Raw genomic sequence first — 17574 nt, forward strand, 5'->3', positions numbered from 1 at the left:
TTGTATTTTTAGTAGAGACAGGGTTTCATCATGTTGATCAGTCTGGTCTCAAACTCCTGACTCATGATCCACCTGCCTCAGCCATATTTCATCTTTTTGTGAACCAACAGGAGCCACTGTCTGCAATGGATTTAGCTTGTAGTTAAGGATTCAAGGTTTTCTTGGGTCAAGATCCATGTGGATCATCAAAATATTATGACAATGACAAGTGTCTCACAACAACCTAGAGAATAGCCCTTAACATGAGACTATTGAACAGGCTCTACATTCACAAAGTAACTATAAAGAAATTTGTGAAACCATGACTCTTATTTTAAAAGTAGATTTTAAAAAATTATATATATATATATATATATATATTTGTCATCAATTGTTCCATTCAAGATAAGAATTAATCTATGTACAAATAGGGTATGTTTGTGAGAGGAGTAGGTGGACAGACATAAAGGGGATGTTATTAAAGAATGTGATCTAAAAGCAGCAACTGACAGCTATCAAGAGCACTAGACAGGAGATTGTACTGTCGCACAAAACAATAATAAACGATGTTGATTTTGTTCTATTTCCTTTGCTTTAAAAAGCAGAGAAACTTACAAAACTGCCTAGAAAGTTTCCCAGACAACATGGTTACATATTGTGAACTGGGGTTGGGAAAGCTATCTGTAAGCATCAATTACCTGAAAAAACCACTTGAGTGTAATGCTTTCTTTTTAGGTGATTTTGGATGTGTGAGAGGAATACCACAATTAATGAGAGAAACTAAAAAAAAATAAAAATTAACCTTATTCAGAAAACACGGAAGTGACATCACTAGCACTATTGCTCAATATGCCCTTTCTGAACTAAAAATGAATAATAAAAGAGTATATAGCAATTTCTGGTCATGTAATCTTCAGTTTCCAGCCTAATGACTGAAAGTCTAGAAGTCTTCTCTGTAGAAGTAGCTGCTCAGCAGAGATTCACTTAAGTCTTGGATATTAGAGGCTTTATCTGTTTATTTGATGATTGGAATTTTCTGCCCATTATTGATCCCTGCCACTCTTATGAACAACTTAAGTGTCTGACACAAGTGAGTTGATAAAATAGACTGTATTTTGTATCCATTAACTGGCACTTCATATATTGTCCAAAATCTGTCATGAGCTTTGCAACATTTCCACAGCAATAGCACCTGCCTATTCAGGGATCATATATCAAGGTGCATCCAGTTCATCTGCCACAACAGAAATTGGCTGCTGCTGTTTATATTTTTACCCCCAACTCTTGTCATGAAGTTACCCCTTACCTTTACTTGTGAAAAGAAAAAATGGGACATACTTCTAGGATTATTTTCTTCAATATTTCTCTATCTAACAAAGACATGTGTTTTATGATTTTTGATATGTTAGGTTACATACATTTACCTGCTTGAGGAAATATATGAAAAGATATATTTAAACTTGATAGATGTCAGTAATGCTACCTAAAAATGTTCTAGGCATGTAAAATCAACCCCTATCTCTAAAATATGAGAGAGAGACAATCCAGTTTTTTTTGGTTTTTTTGTTTGTTTTTTGTGTTTTTTTTGTTGTTGTTTTTGTTTTTGTTTTTCTTTTTGCAGAGTCTCAATCTGTCGCCCAGACTGGAGTGCAGTGGCGCAATATGCTCACTGCAACCTCTGCCTCCTGGGTTCCAGCGATTCTCCTGCCTCGGCCCCTCGAGGAGCCAGGACTACTGGTGTGTGCCATCACACTGGGCTAACTTTTTGTATTTTTAGTAGAAATAGGGTTTCAACATGTTGGCCAGGTTGGTCTCAAACTCCTGACCTCAGGTGATCTGCCCACCTCAGCCTCCCAAAGTGCTGTGATTACAGGCGTGAGCCACCTCGGCCTGCCCAGATCCAGTTTTTAAATGCCAATGCAATACCAGATGTTTTTTACATGCATTATTTCTTTCAACACTCACAGAAATCCTGTGTGGAGCCATTGATTTTGATTTTTACTGTTGAGGAAATGTCAAAGTGCACTAGTGAGGTGCACTGGTGTTATATTCAGTGGTTTGCAGGACCAGGAAAAGAAGTCAATTCATGGATCTTTAACACCCAGTCTATTTCAATTACACTAATGACATTGCAAAATCCCAGCATATATGTACTCAGAAGTACATAATAATGCTGACAGCAATAGCATAATAACCAAACTAATATTTGGTTAATAGCTAAATTAACCAAAGATAATATTTATTGATATTTACCATGTCATAGGTTCTTTTTAGGTATAGTTTCATTGAATCAACAAAACAGCTCTTTGGAAAAAGAAAAGTGTGGTTATTCTTATTTTTAAAATAAAAAATGTGCCTTAAGACCAGGAGTTCTCTACCAGACTGGGGAACATGACAAGACTCTGTCTGTACAAATAATAATAATAAAAGACTGAGCCTGGCAGCACATTCCTGTAGTTCCGGTGACTTAGAAGGCTAAGGCAGGAGGAAAACCTGAGCCCAGAAGTTCGAGACTGTAGTGAACTATGATAACATGACTGCACTACAGCTTAGATGACAGAGCAAGACACTGTCTCAAGAAATAATATAAATTAAACATCAAGACAATGAAAAGGAATGTAATTTGCTCAAGTTTGCATAAAAGGTAGTTATGGACAGGTATTTAACCCCATGCCTGACTCCAAAGTTCATAGTCACAATAACTCTAAGTGCTTAAATATGGTAAGTGCTTCCACATTCATTATTTTATTTGAGCCTATAAAACCTTATGAGAGGGGTAGAGCAGGCATCCACTCACTTTACAGGCAATGAAATGGAGGGTCAGACTTGCATAGAGCTGGTAAGCAGCAAGGCAATGTCTTAAGCTTGGGTATTCTGACTCCAGTGTACACATTTGCTCTTATACCCTACAGGATGTCCATGATGCTTACATAATGCAGAGAAAACAGAGTGCAACTCTTTGTGAAAGAATAAATGAATTTCCATGTTCCTCCTTAACTTGTACATAAAAGGGAAATTGGACTTCCTTAAAAGTGTATAGAAAGTTTGAAACAAGTCTTTTCATCTCCTTGAACTTATTTTCTCAGCTATCTAACAATAGCCTCACAAATCTGTTGTTAAGGACAAACATTGTGTGTGAATGTTCACCTCCTTCCTTTACAATAAACAAAATACAACTTTTGCCCTCAAGCAGGTTGCAGTCAGTTTATGAGGATAAGGATATGCATCATAAAACAATAACCAAAAAAAAGTGTGTGATGTATGCCGTAGATATTTAACAAAATAGAAAATTAGTGAGGGATGATATTATCAGGCCAACCTTGTGTAGAGCTGCTGAGCTGAATCTTCAAGGATCAACTCTCCAAGAGAGGGGTCGGATTCCAGGGGAAGGCAGTAATGTGACTCTCCACGATAATCTGTGTCGTTTTCTTTAATCAGCCACTTTGGAAAACGTCTTTGGGCCGCATTCTTTTATGGTTCCTCAAAAGTGTTTTAGGCATAGAGTAGCTGGTTCCCTGCTTAGTGTCTGTAGTTCACCATTCATCATTAATTTTTGAGTTCATTATTCAGACCTCTAGGAGTATACTGAAAAAAGCACACAAACTCCCAGAAAGGGCAATAATGCAAATTTTCCCCTAACATTGCATCTGTACGTATATGCACTTCTTAGACTGTTATTCTGCTGAAGAGCTAACTGAACGCAAAAGACTAAGGGATGAAAATGTTGAAAAGAAATAATGAGGGGACACAACAGAGGAATTCTAACCCTGGTTGGAAGTTCTACTATGGTCTTTCTGATAGCTCTGGGTAGAAGGAGGGCATTGAGTACCCTGGGGAAAGGAAACCTAAAAGTCTTTTGGTGGCCATATAACAATCTCTTTTTTCCCAGCTTTCATTTGAGCCCATCAACCAACCTGTTTAGGAAGACACAATATTCGCTTAGAAAACATACGGAGGCTGAGAGACAAAAAATAACAGATGCAGTTCTCCTAAGCCCTGTTTTCCTGCCAGCCACAAACATTTCCACTATTTTTATACCTCAATCAATCCCCATTTATATTAGTACCTCTTTGAAGTACTAAGTAAGGAGAAATTATGTAGCATGAATTTGCCAGCACCTCAAAAGCAGAAAGCTTTCTTTCTACTGCCAAAGCACAGTGACAGAGGTTGTTGGTACCAAAGGCTCATATTCCCTCGACACTCCAACACTTTTGCAAGCAAGCGGAACAGATTTGGACTAAAAGCCGTAGCACCTCTTGGCCTTAGGGTTTTCTCTGCCCACAGGTGCCCGGTCAGCCATGTGAGCAAGGTGGGTCAGAGGTGCAGGAGAGTTAATATCTCCTGTGAGATGCCCTTAACTAAGCGCCAACAGGAATTTGTGGATAAATATCCCAGTTGTCACTTTGGGTGGATACCTCTGGTACGAATCTTTTAAGCTGCCTCCCAGTGATTGCTTGTGGAACACAGCTCTTGTTGCCCAAAGTAGTAACATGGTTAATAACACACCACTGATTAGTTTCCTCCTCTTTTTTTTTTTTTTTTTTTTTTTCTGAGATGGAGTCTTGCTCTGTCACCCAGGCTGGAGTACAGCGGCACGATGTCAGCTCCACCTCCCAGGTTCATGCCATTCTCCTGCCTCAGCCTCCTGAGTAGCTGGGACTACAGGCGCCTGCCACTATGCCTGGCTAATTTTTTGTATTTTTAGTAGAGACGGGGTTTCACCGTGTTAACCAGGATGGTCTCGATCTCCTGACCTCGTTATCCACCCACCTCGGACTCCCAAAGTGCTGGTTCTTTCTGGCTTATTTCTTCACTCTCTTAGTGGCGTTTCCCTGCATCACCTACCAGATGAGCTATTTGCACTGGAATCATTGCATCAGGAAAGTATCCTACTCATGATGATAGATTTTTCACTTAAGTAAAATGCATACCATTGGCTCCCCTTTAAGTCCTGGCACTCTCATTGCAAAACATAACACAACTTTATTGCATTTTACAGCTAAAAAAAAAAAAATATTTAAAGCCACTTTAAATAGCATCTCCATTTCTACCCAAAGAAGCCAACTAAGAAACCCATTAATAGCAATGCTTTGCTCTTGTTCATAATTTTGCACTTTTTAAAGCACTTTCCCATATTTAATCATATTTGATCCTCATGACAACCATGTACAAAATGTAGGGCAATGCTAGCTTGAGGGACAATGTGGAGTGGTGGAAAGAGCTCTCTAAACCGGGAGTCTAGAGACCTGATTCTGTCAGTAATTAGCAATGCAACCACAGACAAGGCCTTAACCCTCTCTGGGCCTCAGTGTCCTCATCACTGCATGAGGGGCCAGTCTATGAAATTTTTAAGACTGTTTCAGCTGGTAACTTTCTATGAGACCCAAAGACAGAGATGGAGGGTAGAACATGTGGGTGTGGGATGGCTTCCCTAAGGGTAGACAACGATGAGTACCAGAACTAGAACTAACATCAAAATCTACCAATTTTAGAGCAAAGATGCATTAAGTAGAAAATTACATCAAGCATTGATGGAAAAGCTCTCATGCAAGCCATGGAGAACACATTGTATACCACACATTACCATCAATCCTGAAAATATCCTGTAAGCTATCTTTTATTGTCAATCTACAGATGAAGAACCTTAGATTCCAACTACCTGTGTTACTAGGCTTAGGTCACAAGCTATCAGTGGAACTTCAGATATTTTCAGATATTCAGATACCAGATAAACCCGTATGTATGATCCCCAAACCATCCTCTTTTATTAAACAAGTGGGTTTTGTTCTGGCACATCTCACTTCTAATATTAGAAGTTGGATATGTTTGGGTTCCAATCTTGGCTCCTACCCTGATTATATTTTCTTATCTATAAAATGGACATAAGCTTCCCTCAAGGTTATTGACAGGATTAGAAGTGATGAAGAATTCATGTTTTGCAAATTGGTTTTTGCTGACTATATCTTACTCTTCTTTTCTACTTTGTCAATTTTTCTGCCAAACCAGCAATCTAGCCCACACCGGCAGTTTCATAAAGCTAAATCCTGCCTTTCTTCTGCAGACACACACATGGGTAAGGCTGGAAGGCTGCATAGTATGTGGAAAACTGCAAATATATATATATATATATATACACACACACACACACACACACACACACAAATAAATATATATAGAGAGAGAGAGGGGGGAGGAGAGAGAGAGAGAGAGAGAAAGAGAGAGAGAGATGGGGTATCACTTTGTTGCCTATGGTGGAGTGCAGTGGTATGATCATAACTCATTGCAACCACAAACTCCTGGGCTCAAGTGATCCTCAGACCTCAGCTTCCCGAGTAGCAGGGACTGCAGACATGCACCACCATGCCTGACAAATTATTTTTATGTTTTGTGTAGACAGGGTCTTCCTTTGTTGCCCAGGCCAGTTTCAAAGTTCTGGGCTCAAGCTATTCTTCCCCCTTCACCTTCCAAAGTGTGGAATTACTGGCATGATCCACAACATCAGGCCAGAAAACTATGAATATCTTACAAATTTATTTTTCCTTTGTTCTGTCTCTGTCCTGATTCCAGTCTATTAGATTTGTGAAAAAGTCTACCTCTACCTATGATCCCAGTATTCTTATTGTATTCACTTATTCTGCATTGCTTATTCTTCTCAACATTTTACTGGTGAGGCTGTGTGTGTCCATCCACATACATGTATGTGTTGGAAGTGAGTACAGAGGAGAATCTTCCACTCCTTTTCAGATTCTGCTAGCAAGCAATAAATAACTAATGGACTATGACTATACCATAAGGCTAGAAGGACATATTACATATACCAGGGAAATTGCACAATAATTATATTTTAGCTTAAATAAAAGCAGAGAAAGTTTAATTAAGACTTGTAATTGATAGTTGAAAGATTAATCAATCAATAATTACAGTAATGATTATAGGGTATAATTGAGTTTAATTGGTGGGGGCAGATTAATGATCAGAATAAACCTTTCAGATTCCTGTCTTACAAATATTCAAAAATGATAGATTTTGGCTCACACAATTAAAAAGAAATGCGAGAATCACAGATCATGGGTCTTTGGCAACTAGACTATGAAAGGGAAAACACATGACTCAAGTAAAGACATTGTTCTATTGTTCAGCCTGTATATCACTATACTGCTAGTCTGTACAAATTTGTGAGTAATGGAGGAAAATATGCATCTAAGGAAGTCTACAGAAAAAAAAAATTACTTGAGACAGATTCTTTGGAAGCTCATTTCTGAGGGGTACTCTTTCGATCTCCAAGGGCAAAATGGTTGTATGAATTCAAATGACATTCTTATCAGTTCATCATAAGAATAGATTCAGTAGAGGATCAGATATCTCAAGGATACAGTTCCAGTTGATAAGATGAAGACCCTCTCCATTCTGCCTGATCTGTTCCAATCAAATCCAAGTGGCTACTGGGACTAATGTCAATTCTACCTGAAGAATTGATTCAGTTCTCTTTGGAGAATTGGTAGGTGATCTCATTTCTGTGTCCTCTCACTGATGAGAACGAATCCCACAATGCACTGCTCAGATGGAGACATACATGCTCAGGGGTTGAGTGAGTGTTCTTTTGGTTTTCCCAAGTAAACAGCACTATATTCTTGATCCTGCACACCACTCTCAGAAAATAATGCAAATGTAGTCTCAACATTTATGAATATATAAACAAGATTAGTCATATAAGAAGATAACCTCACGAAGTACTTTTAAAAGTCTTTCAGCTCATCAGAAAATCAATTTTAGCTACAAATTGGAAATCAACTGCTCCCACATTGACTAATGACTTACACCCATTTCCTCTTGTCTCCCTCTAACTTACATGTGTTCTCTCAACCTAAATGCAATAACTGTCATGGCAAGGATTCTCTATGCAAAAGCATTTAACTAAGCAGTTCATGAACTCAATCAGTGTTTTTATTGATTATCTACTCTATTTGTCCAAACATATGCTGGTCACTGTGGTAGATGTAGGTATAGGGAAAGATTGTGTATCCCTGACCTTAAAGTCTGTGCGCTATCACACATTACTGATTGAGAGCATAATGTAGTGATAAACAATGGCATTGAAGCAGAGCATTAATTTTTGACCCATTTATATTTGCTGTATGGTTTTGGACAAATTACCTAAACTCTCTTGTCTTCAGTTACTTCATCTGTTAAAATAAATCTGATTTTGGCCGGGTAAGGTGGCTCACACCTATGATCTCAGCACTTTGGGAGGCCGAGGAGGGCAGATCACGAGGTCAGGAGTTCGAGACCAGCCTGGCCAACATGGTGAAATCCCATCTCTACTAAAGATACAAAAAAAAAAAAAAAAATTAGCTGGGCATAGTGGCACATGCCTGTAATCCCAGCTACTCGGGAGGCTGAGGCAGGAGAATCGCTTGAACCTGGGAGGTGGAGGTTTCAGTGAGCCGAGATCGCGCCGTTGCACTCCAGCCTGGGTGACAGGGTAAGACTCCCTCTCAAAAAAAAAGAAGAAAATCTGCTTTTTCATAGTTTGTCATTTATCACTCCCACTGCCATACTCCAATGCAAGTCTGACACTAAGTATCAGAGTTATCCCAGACTTCATAAATGAAAGTACAGTCGTCACTAAGTTTACCCTTAGTTCAGAAGCTAATCGCCAGTTCCAGTGGTCCCAGACTACCCAGCTTTTGACAAACTGGCTGCAAATTTTGCCATTGCCACTACCACCTTAGTTTTGATAATTTATTACAATGATTCACAGAACTCAGGAAAGTAATATACTTTTGATGACAGCTTTATTTTAATCATTGGCCAAGTGATTAACTCAGTCATCAGCCTCCCTCTTCCCTCCCTGGGGGTTGGGCTGATATCATGAGATTTCAAGCCCCAACTCTCTAATTTCCTGAATGGATTTTCTAGTATGGCAGTCCCCATCCAAAAACCGTCAAGATGATCACATGAGACACCTTGTTAGCATCAACTCAGGTGCGATCTCAGGGTTCCACCACAAATAACTAAGATGCTGCATCATTTGGGACGTTCTAAGGCGTTTCCCACCTAGTAACCTGGGAAAATTACCAAGTTCTTTGTTACGTAACACCCAACGATTCTTTGTTGTTGGTGGTGGTGAAAAAGATAACATAGTTCCGAGTGTTTTATTGTTTAAAATTATTAAGCAAAAGTAACATGTCATAATTTTATTAGAGAATAAGAGAACCATACAATTTCTATTTTGTTAACTGTAATAAGATACTACTCATGATTTCAGTACAAAGAAATGTCAATGTCCACTTCAGCAGTCAAAATAATATTTAGGCTGGGGGCGGTGGCTCACACCTATAATCCTAGCACTTTGGGAGGACAAGGCAGGTGGATCACAAGGTCAGGAGATCGAGACCATCCGGCTAACATGGTGAAACTCTGTTTCTATTAAAAATACAAAAATTAGCCAGGCATGGTGGCATGCGCCTGTAGTTCCAGCTACTCGGGAGGCTGAGGCAGGAGAATCGCTTGAACTTGGAAGGCAGAGGTTGCAATGAGCTGAGGTAGTGCCACTGCACTCCAGCCTGGGTGACAGAGTGAGACTCCCATCTCAAAAAATAAAATAAAATAAAATAATAATAATAATTTTATGGCTTACATAGAACTAAAGCTAGGTTCTGCAGGATAAGTGTAATTTGTTAGGCAAAAAATCTTGTATAGTTCATATAAGCTATCAATGTATTCACAATAATTTAACAAATAATAAATACAGGTTTGTCGATAGTTTTTTTTCACATTTTATATATTAATGGTTTTGAGAAAAATAAAATAGCTCAGAGCAGTCTGAGCTATGTGAGGTTTGCAAACTGTATAATGTCCAGAGAGATGGGAGTTTGGGACTTTCCTCCTTCCAACCCATGCACTCATGCCTGGGGCAACTGTGGTTTTTTTTTTTTTTTTTTTGAGATGGAGTCTCGCTCAGTCACCCAGGCTGGAGTGCAGTGGCCGGATCTCAGCTCACTGCAAAATCCGCCTCCCAGGTTTACGCCATTCTCCTGCCTCAGCCTCCCGAATAGCTGGGACTACAGGCACCCGCCACCTGGGGCAACTGTTTAAAAACAATTTGTTTCTGATGAGCTCCCTTGCCCATATATTCAAGTTCCTGGATTTTGTGATACAAAGAAAAGTGTATAGATAATCAATAATTTCTGTTATTTTGATGTAAATTATTGGCAATTAACTTAGAAACTGCCTCTTTTTCTTTCTTTAAAAATCCACATGTAACTACTGCTAATCTGAGTGTATATTCAGGGGAATTTGAATTTATACTCCTGGATGACCATCCTCAAGCTTAGGGCTCAAATAAACTCTATACTGAATGTTTTTTCTGGATCATATTATTTAAGGTTGATTGTAAAGACCTAGCTCAAGGGAACCTCAGTGTTTTCATCACATGGTCATGAAAATCAGCTTACAAAGGAAGTAAAGGAGGAACAGCCCTTATGTTGAGTTTCTATTTCCCTTTTCTGTATATAACCGGGCCCAGGAAAAACCAACCAGTCTGGCACTTCGATCACGAAGCAAGAACCTGGTTCCATTCTAATCTCTGTCAATTTCTAGCTTGGTCAGTTTACACAAAATACTTGACATCTTAAAAATTTATTTTCTCTACCTGCTGAGAATGATATCTGGTATGTCTGCCTTGCAAGCTTATTTTAAGACCCAAAGGTGCTTTATAAATTTAGCAAGCTATCTTGTTTTATAATTAAACTCAAAGGTAGAAATTAAGTAAAAGTTCAAAACAGTCAATATGTTCTTCAATAGCATTATTGCCCCTTCCTGCCACCCCTCTTAACTGTTTAGCACTATTTTCCTATACCTATATATTATTTTGACTAATTGCCCAGCCATTGCTCAGGAAGTTCTAAGAAATATATTGTGATATCTTTCCCAGTTAGTTTCATGGCAAATGAGAGAGGCAGAGTAAATAATAGATATACAATTTCATAAACAGAAAATAAAACATCTTCTGCCAGACATTGAGAATGAGTGATCCTGTATGCACAGAACTACGTTTTGATCCTGGAAATCATGATAAAGAATGGAGGCAGGGATGTACACAAATTACCGGAGTGCAATTCCTACCAGAGTACATACTTCAAGAATGTATGCTAAAAGTGCCATGGATTTTTTAAATACTAGAAAAATTAATTGTAATTGAGAAGAACGTCAGGTTATGCTTCAGAAAAGGGATGTTTCTTCTACTTCTTGAGAGTCGAAGAAGGAGTTGTGTGAGCGTTTCAAATGTAAACTCTAGCATGAGCTAAATGCAGAGTGGGTGGAAGAGCAGGGCATGTTCTAGGAATGGTGGATGCAGTGTTAAAATCAGAAAGTGGAAAGCTTTGGAGAAAACGTTTAGAAGATCCACCACAGCTGAGAAGTGCATAGCAGAGTGGCGTTTGGGGAGGGAGTTTGATTACCTCTTTGTTTGAGAAATACCACCCTTGCTCTGATGAGAAGAGTTAATTGGCTCCACAGGATAAACTGCAGTCTAGGAAACATCTCAGATATTGACCCTAACAGATGACTTTTTCAGGGCTTAATATGTGCCATACAACATTCAAAACCATTCAATATGTCAATACATTTAACTCTTAAAACAATTTTATAAAGTAAATCCTCTTGTTTTCTCCTTTTCATACACAAGGAAACAGGGAGCCCAGGGATTTAAGTGAATCCAACAAGTAATATCAGACCATTTGGTTCCAGATCAATGTTTCTTCATCACCACAAGTTGAACAGGGTCCAGACTAAAGCATCAAATACAAAACAGAGAAAGAAAAAAGATTTGTGCTTGACTGAGAGAAATTTCAGAGATAAAATCCTTTGGTTTTTGAGACCTGGTAACTGGCGAGGCCAAAGGGGTGGGAGTAGCAGGGAAGATAGAGTATGGCTTTTAACTCTATGAGTTTGGGGCCTCTGTAGGATTTTTATAGATGTGTAAGAGTCATTAACTTCTCAATGAAAGTTGAAACCATGGAAATTCATGAACTTTCCAAGATGGAGAATGTATCACAAAAGGAAAAGAGAGATTAATTACACGAAGAATTTTAGGTCAATGGAGGATGTGTGGAGCAAAAGGTCTGGACACCTCCTCTAATTTTGATAGCGACTTCCTTCCTGGCAGGGTTGTGTTGGTTTGGTGGTTGTCATCTGCTCTCACTTCAGTTCTGAGCCATCACAACTGCTTCTCACAGAGTTTGCCACCATAAATGAGAGTGAGAGTCCATGACCAAAAGCCTAAGACTGTTGGGAGACATTTAATTACTTTAAAATCTCTGCAGCCGGGAAAACATAATGGTTAATGGGGTATTTTAAATAGTAGAGACTGTGTCACTAGAGTAGATTGTCTCTCCCTTGGAGATGATAAAACTCTAGTGCATAAATGGCGACAGGAGCATACCTTCAGCACTCATAAATCAATAATTGGTAAAATGTACTCGTGTATAACTAAGTAGATTTTTATATGGTGGGTCAAATAAACTGATCAGAGTATACTGCAAGACTCAGGGAAATTATGGGCCAGGTTTTATTCATAGGTATCCCTAGATTTTAAAACTGTGAGCTACATAGCTTAGGCGTAAATTAAAAAGACACTATGGCTAGGTCACAGGGAGAACTATCGATTAGGCTGAGAAAATTTTTTCAGGGCCCTCAGAATTAAGCAAATTTTCGAAGGTAAAGGGCTTTCTGCTTTTTGGAGAACACAGCTGTATTTCCTGGCAAAAGAAAAAAGAAAGAAAGAGAAGAACTTATAAGGCTAGCCTACAGAAGCAGATTGACCAAGAGTAGGGCTTGTGATTTTGGAAATCTTGAAATAAAGGAGACTATGAGAATTGTTAAGTCTGTAATGGGCTTTTTGATTATACTTCCTGTTGTCTATTTACTTTGTGGTGCCCTAGATAAAATATCGTGTCATTATTGGTATGTTAGCAAGTGTCATAATAGAGATGTTTTATAGGGCAAGCACTGGCAAGCCCTTCGAGTTCAAGGGAAAGAGGATGGTGTGATGTCATATTGCTGGTCATTGCACCTTAGTCTTCTGGAATATGTGAAGACTTCTTCTAGACTACACAACACTCACTTTTGAAAAATGAGGTACTTACAAGACACCCCTCCTGAACTATTCTGTTATTATCTATGCTTATGTCCTATATGAAGTTTTTCCCAACTACATCAATGGATAAACATATCTTATGTGCTGAACCCTGGTATCTACCACCTTCTTCATCACAAGATCCTCAAATGTTTGTGTACAAAGGAGAGCTTAGAGAACATATAATTAAACATCATTTCCTAGATTCAGAAGCTGAAAATGAGATACTTGAAAGCCCTTTATCAAACTTAACCCATCTGTTAGTCTGAAGATATAGCTCCTCAACAAACATGAACAATTGGGAAGAATGCATCACTGGGCAGGAGTACACAGAGAAAGTGATGAGGATATGCCAGAGCCAGCAGAATGTGAGAAGACCGGCGTGACTTACTGAGGAACAAGCACCACACAGGTGGTAGAGAACATGAACAACCCCTAAGTAACTGGATAAAACTTGGTTGGTTACACATTTTGGAAGGTAATTCTAGTGACAGTGGGATAAATGGGATCAGAGGGTTTAGATAATGAAGACAACAAAATATTCTTGGTGAGTAATATGGTATGGTTTAGGTATGTCCCTACTCAAAATCTCATCTTGAATTGTAATAATCTGCACATGTCAAGGGTGGGACCAGGTGTACATAATCGAATCATGGGGCAGTATCCCTCATACTGTTCTCATGATAGTGAGTGAGTTCTCACAAGATCTGACGGTTTTATAAGGGGCTTACCCCTTTGCTTGGTTCTCATTCTCCTTCCTGCCACCATGTGAAAAAGGACGTATTTCCTTCCCCTTCTGCCATGATTGTAAGTTTCTTGAGGCCTCCCCAGCCCTGAAGAACTATGAGTCAGTTAAACATCTTTCCTTTATAAATTACCCAGTCTCCAGTATTTTTTAATGACATCATGAAAATGGACTAATACATAATAAAAGTTTTGAACTGTAAAAGAAATTATTCTATGCTTCTTATTACTAAGTGACTTCTATTATCTCTATCTCGTAATTGAGTTTTATTTCTTGAGTTAGAGCATAAATTCATTCAGGGAAAGAGCATGGTCTTCTTTTTAGCCCACAATTTAGCATAGAATAGGAGTTAATGGAAGATCAATAAATATGTTTTGAACCAAATGTGTGAGTACATACTAGCTTTGGGGAATCATATGGTGGAAATAACTCAAAACTTATTTTAACATACCATATGCAAAATATTATGTAAGTCACTTAAATTAGAAAGACTTCAATTTCCTCAATTATAAAATATAAGAACTACATTTGATAAACTGTAAATTCCTTTCCAACTTCAATATTTTGTCATTTTCGTACTCAAATTGTATTGACGCACCTCAAATCCCTTCAAGACATATCGTATTGGTTGACCACTATGTTAGCATCCACCATGGCTTTTGCATCCTTGATTTTACAGCTCTGATAAAGGAAATTCATATTACTCAAAGGCTTTAAGGTTCAAAGGGAGTCATATTTTGTGGATTGCCCCAAATACTGTAGAGTCACAAGTGACTTCTTTGTATTCTAAAATATGTCTATATAATTAACACATTTATAGGTCTTGAGTTGTATGTAGCATGCTAAGAAAATAGTGGAAATGTCATTTAATTTTTGTGTTCTTGAACTCTCATTCAATATATTTGGAGTACATCAGAATATCTGCAAAGTGAAGAAAGTGAATTATAGCGACGTATCTATTTCTGCATGTAATTTGTATATTTTGTAATTACTGCCACTTGTCAGAGACAAGATGCTTCTTTATGAATACTGGAGGCAAAAGAAAGCAAATTTCTGGAGGAAAGGAAGGAATATTTCCCCTTTTGTGTTATTTAGCAGGCTTAGGATGCTTTGCACAACCATTTTTGTTCACATTTTCTTCTTATTATATACTCTAGAAAAGAAACAGATACAACTGGAGATCCCTATTTTATTGTGACATGTTTACTTTCCAAGGGAAAGCTGTTTAGGTAAAAAACCAACAGGACTCAGATGTCCAAATTTATAGGAAGTTATATATTTCTTCTGAGACTTGATTGATAGACAACACTTGTCAATCATGTATCTTAGGATCAATACTTGAAGGATACCCCAGAATGTGCCAGGCACAGTGGCTTATACCTGTAATCTCAACACATTGGGAGGCCAAGGAGAGCAGATCACTCGAGTCTAGGAGTTTGAGACCAGGCCGGGCCACATGGCAAAACTCCATCTCTACTAAAAGTTTTACAAAACATTAGCCAGATGTGGTGGCACGTGCCTGTAGTCCCAGCTACTCAGGAGGCTAACACTCCAGCCTGGGTGACAAGAGTTAGGCCCTGTTAAAAAAAAAAAAAAAAACAGAGAGAGAGAAAAGAAAAGAAAGAAAGAAAGAAAGAGAAAATAACAAAGAATACTCTAGAATTTTTCTTGCCTTCTGTTTTTTTCTCTCAACATTTAACAAATTACTTATTAGTGGAAATATAATGAATTACAGAAGATAACATCTATGTGTGAGTAATAGAAATCAAAAATATATAATTGCAGTTAGATCTTGGTGTATTAAAAATGAGATTCTGCTGTTGTTGATGAGGCTGGAAAATGAGAGGTGACCTGCCTGGTTGGTAGTTCCCAGGGAGAAAATTTAGTGGGAGTAAGAAATACTTAGCTGAACAGGGTTGGGCAAATCATTTTTATTCTCTTAGCTTTCATTCCATAATAAATGATAGAAGTTGAGTGATATTCCTTTGGCTGTAATATGGAAATATATTTTTATGTACATGTAATGTTTGCAGTAGGCAGAAAAGGGTCCCCAAATGTGTCCATGTCTTATCTTTTGGAACCTGAATTACATTAGGTTACATGACAAAGGGTATTAAATTTTCAGATGGTATTAAGGTTGTTAATCAGCTGACCTTGAGATGTTGAAATTATTCTAGACTACAAGAATGAGCCCACTGTAATCCCAAGGGTCTTTATAAATGGAAGTGGAAGGGAGAAAAGAGAGGACCAGAGAAAACAGCAGCTTGAGAAGAACCTGACCTGCTGTTTCTGCGTTTGAAGATGAAGGAGGAAGACCACAAGGCAAGGAATGCAGGCATCCTCTAAACGCTGAAAAAGATAAAGAAACATATTCTTTTCAGAGCCTCCAGAATGTTACACAGCCCTGCCTACCTATTTTGGTTTCAGACCAGTCAGACCAATTTCAGAATTTTTACTCTCCTAAATTATAAAATAACAAAATGATGTTGTATTTAAGCCACCACATTTGTTGATTAATTGTTACAACACCACCAGGAAACTAATACAATATTAAAGCATCAATCATTTCACATATGTTGAAATAAGTTATTTTAAAAATCAAATAAAAAGTATTTTAATAGTTAACAATTTCTTTACAAGAATAGATTTTATAAAAAACATGATTAGAAAGTCAATTATTTATATAACTAAGGATAATTTGATCTGAGGTTTTCTATTTTTTCATCAACATAAAAGAATAGCAATTGTAAAAATGTCATTACTGTAATGCTAAGAAAAAATAAGCACAAAAACCACCTTCTAAAGTCAGCTTGTCTACTTCTAAAAATGATGAAATTAATTCATTTGCAGATAGGTTTGTTGCTTTAATATATTTTTAAGCTCTAAATTTTGTATAGGTATCTCATCAACAAAGTAATGATTCAAATAAACTTTTAACACTAATGAAATTAATGAATCCATCTTTTTCCCACATTGATTTTCATCTTTGAGACATCGTTATCGTCAATAATGACAAATTCAGTTTCCTTGACCAAGACACAGCTGCTTCTCAGACAGGGTTTTACAGGGTCAAATGCTTATGCCCTTGCTCTCATCCTAATATTCACTCAGCATCAACTGAGGCTACTGTGTGAATAAAAAAAAATTGTGCCAGGAAGAATGAGTCTATGTAGATAGCAGGCTCAACGCTTTCCAAGGAGCTCACAAAAGAACTTTCCAACTTGAGCTGCATATCAGTTCTGTGAGGCCAGTGGGAAAGGAATCCCTCTTTCCATTTCATGACAGCTTTAGATCTAGCAGAATGCTATACACCTAGCCAAGGACACAGTTGTCTTAGGCCTACTGTCTAAAATTAGAATCACAGTCTTAAGCATTAGCCCTAAGATTTTACTTGTATTTGCTTATCTATCTTGTCACGAGGATAAAATGACTCTTCTTCCAATTCACAGAATTACTGTTGCCAAGATCAATTGAAATAAGTCATTAAGCAACCTTCCAATTTACAATAGCATAAAATAAATAAAATACAGTATTAGGAATATATTTAACCAAGGAGGAAATATCTTGTACACTGAAAACTAAAAAACATTGCTGAAAGATATTAAAGACATAAGTGAATAGAAAATCATGTTTTCATGGATTGGATGACTTAATGTTGTTAAGATAACAGTACTACCCAAAGTGATCTACAGGTTTCATAAAATCCCTATCA

The sequence above is a fragment of the Colobus angolensis genome, unplaced genomic scaffold (genome assembly GCF_000951035.1).
Source record: "Colobus angolensis palliatus isolate OR3802 unplaced genomic scaffold, Cang.pa_1.0 Scaffold342, whole genome shotgun sequence".
NCBI classification, from domain to species: Eukaryota; Metazoa; Chordata; class Mammalia; order Primates; family Cercopithecidae; genus Colobus; species Colobus angolensis.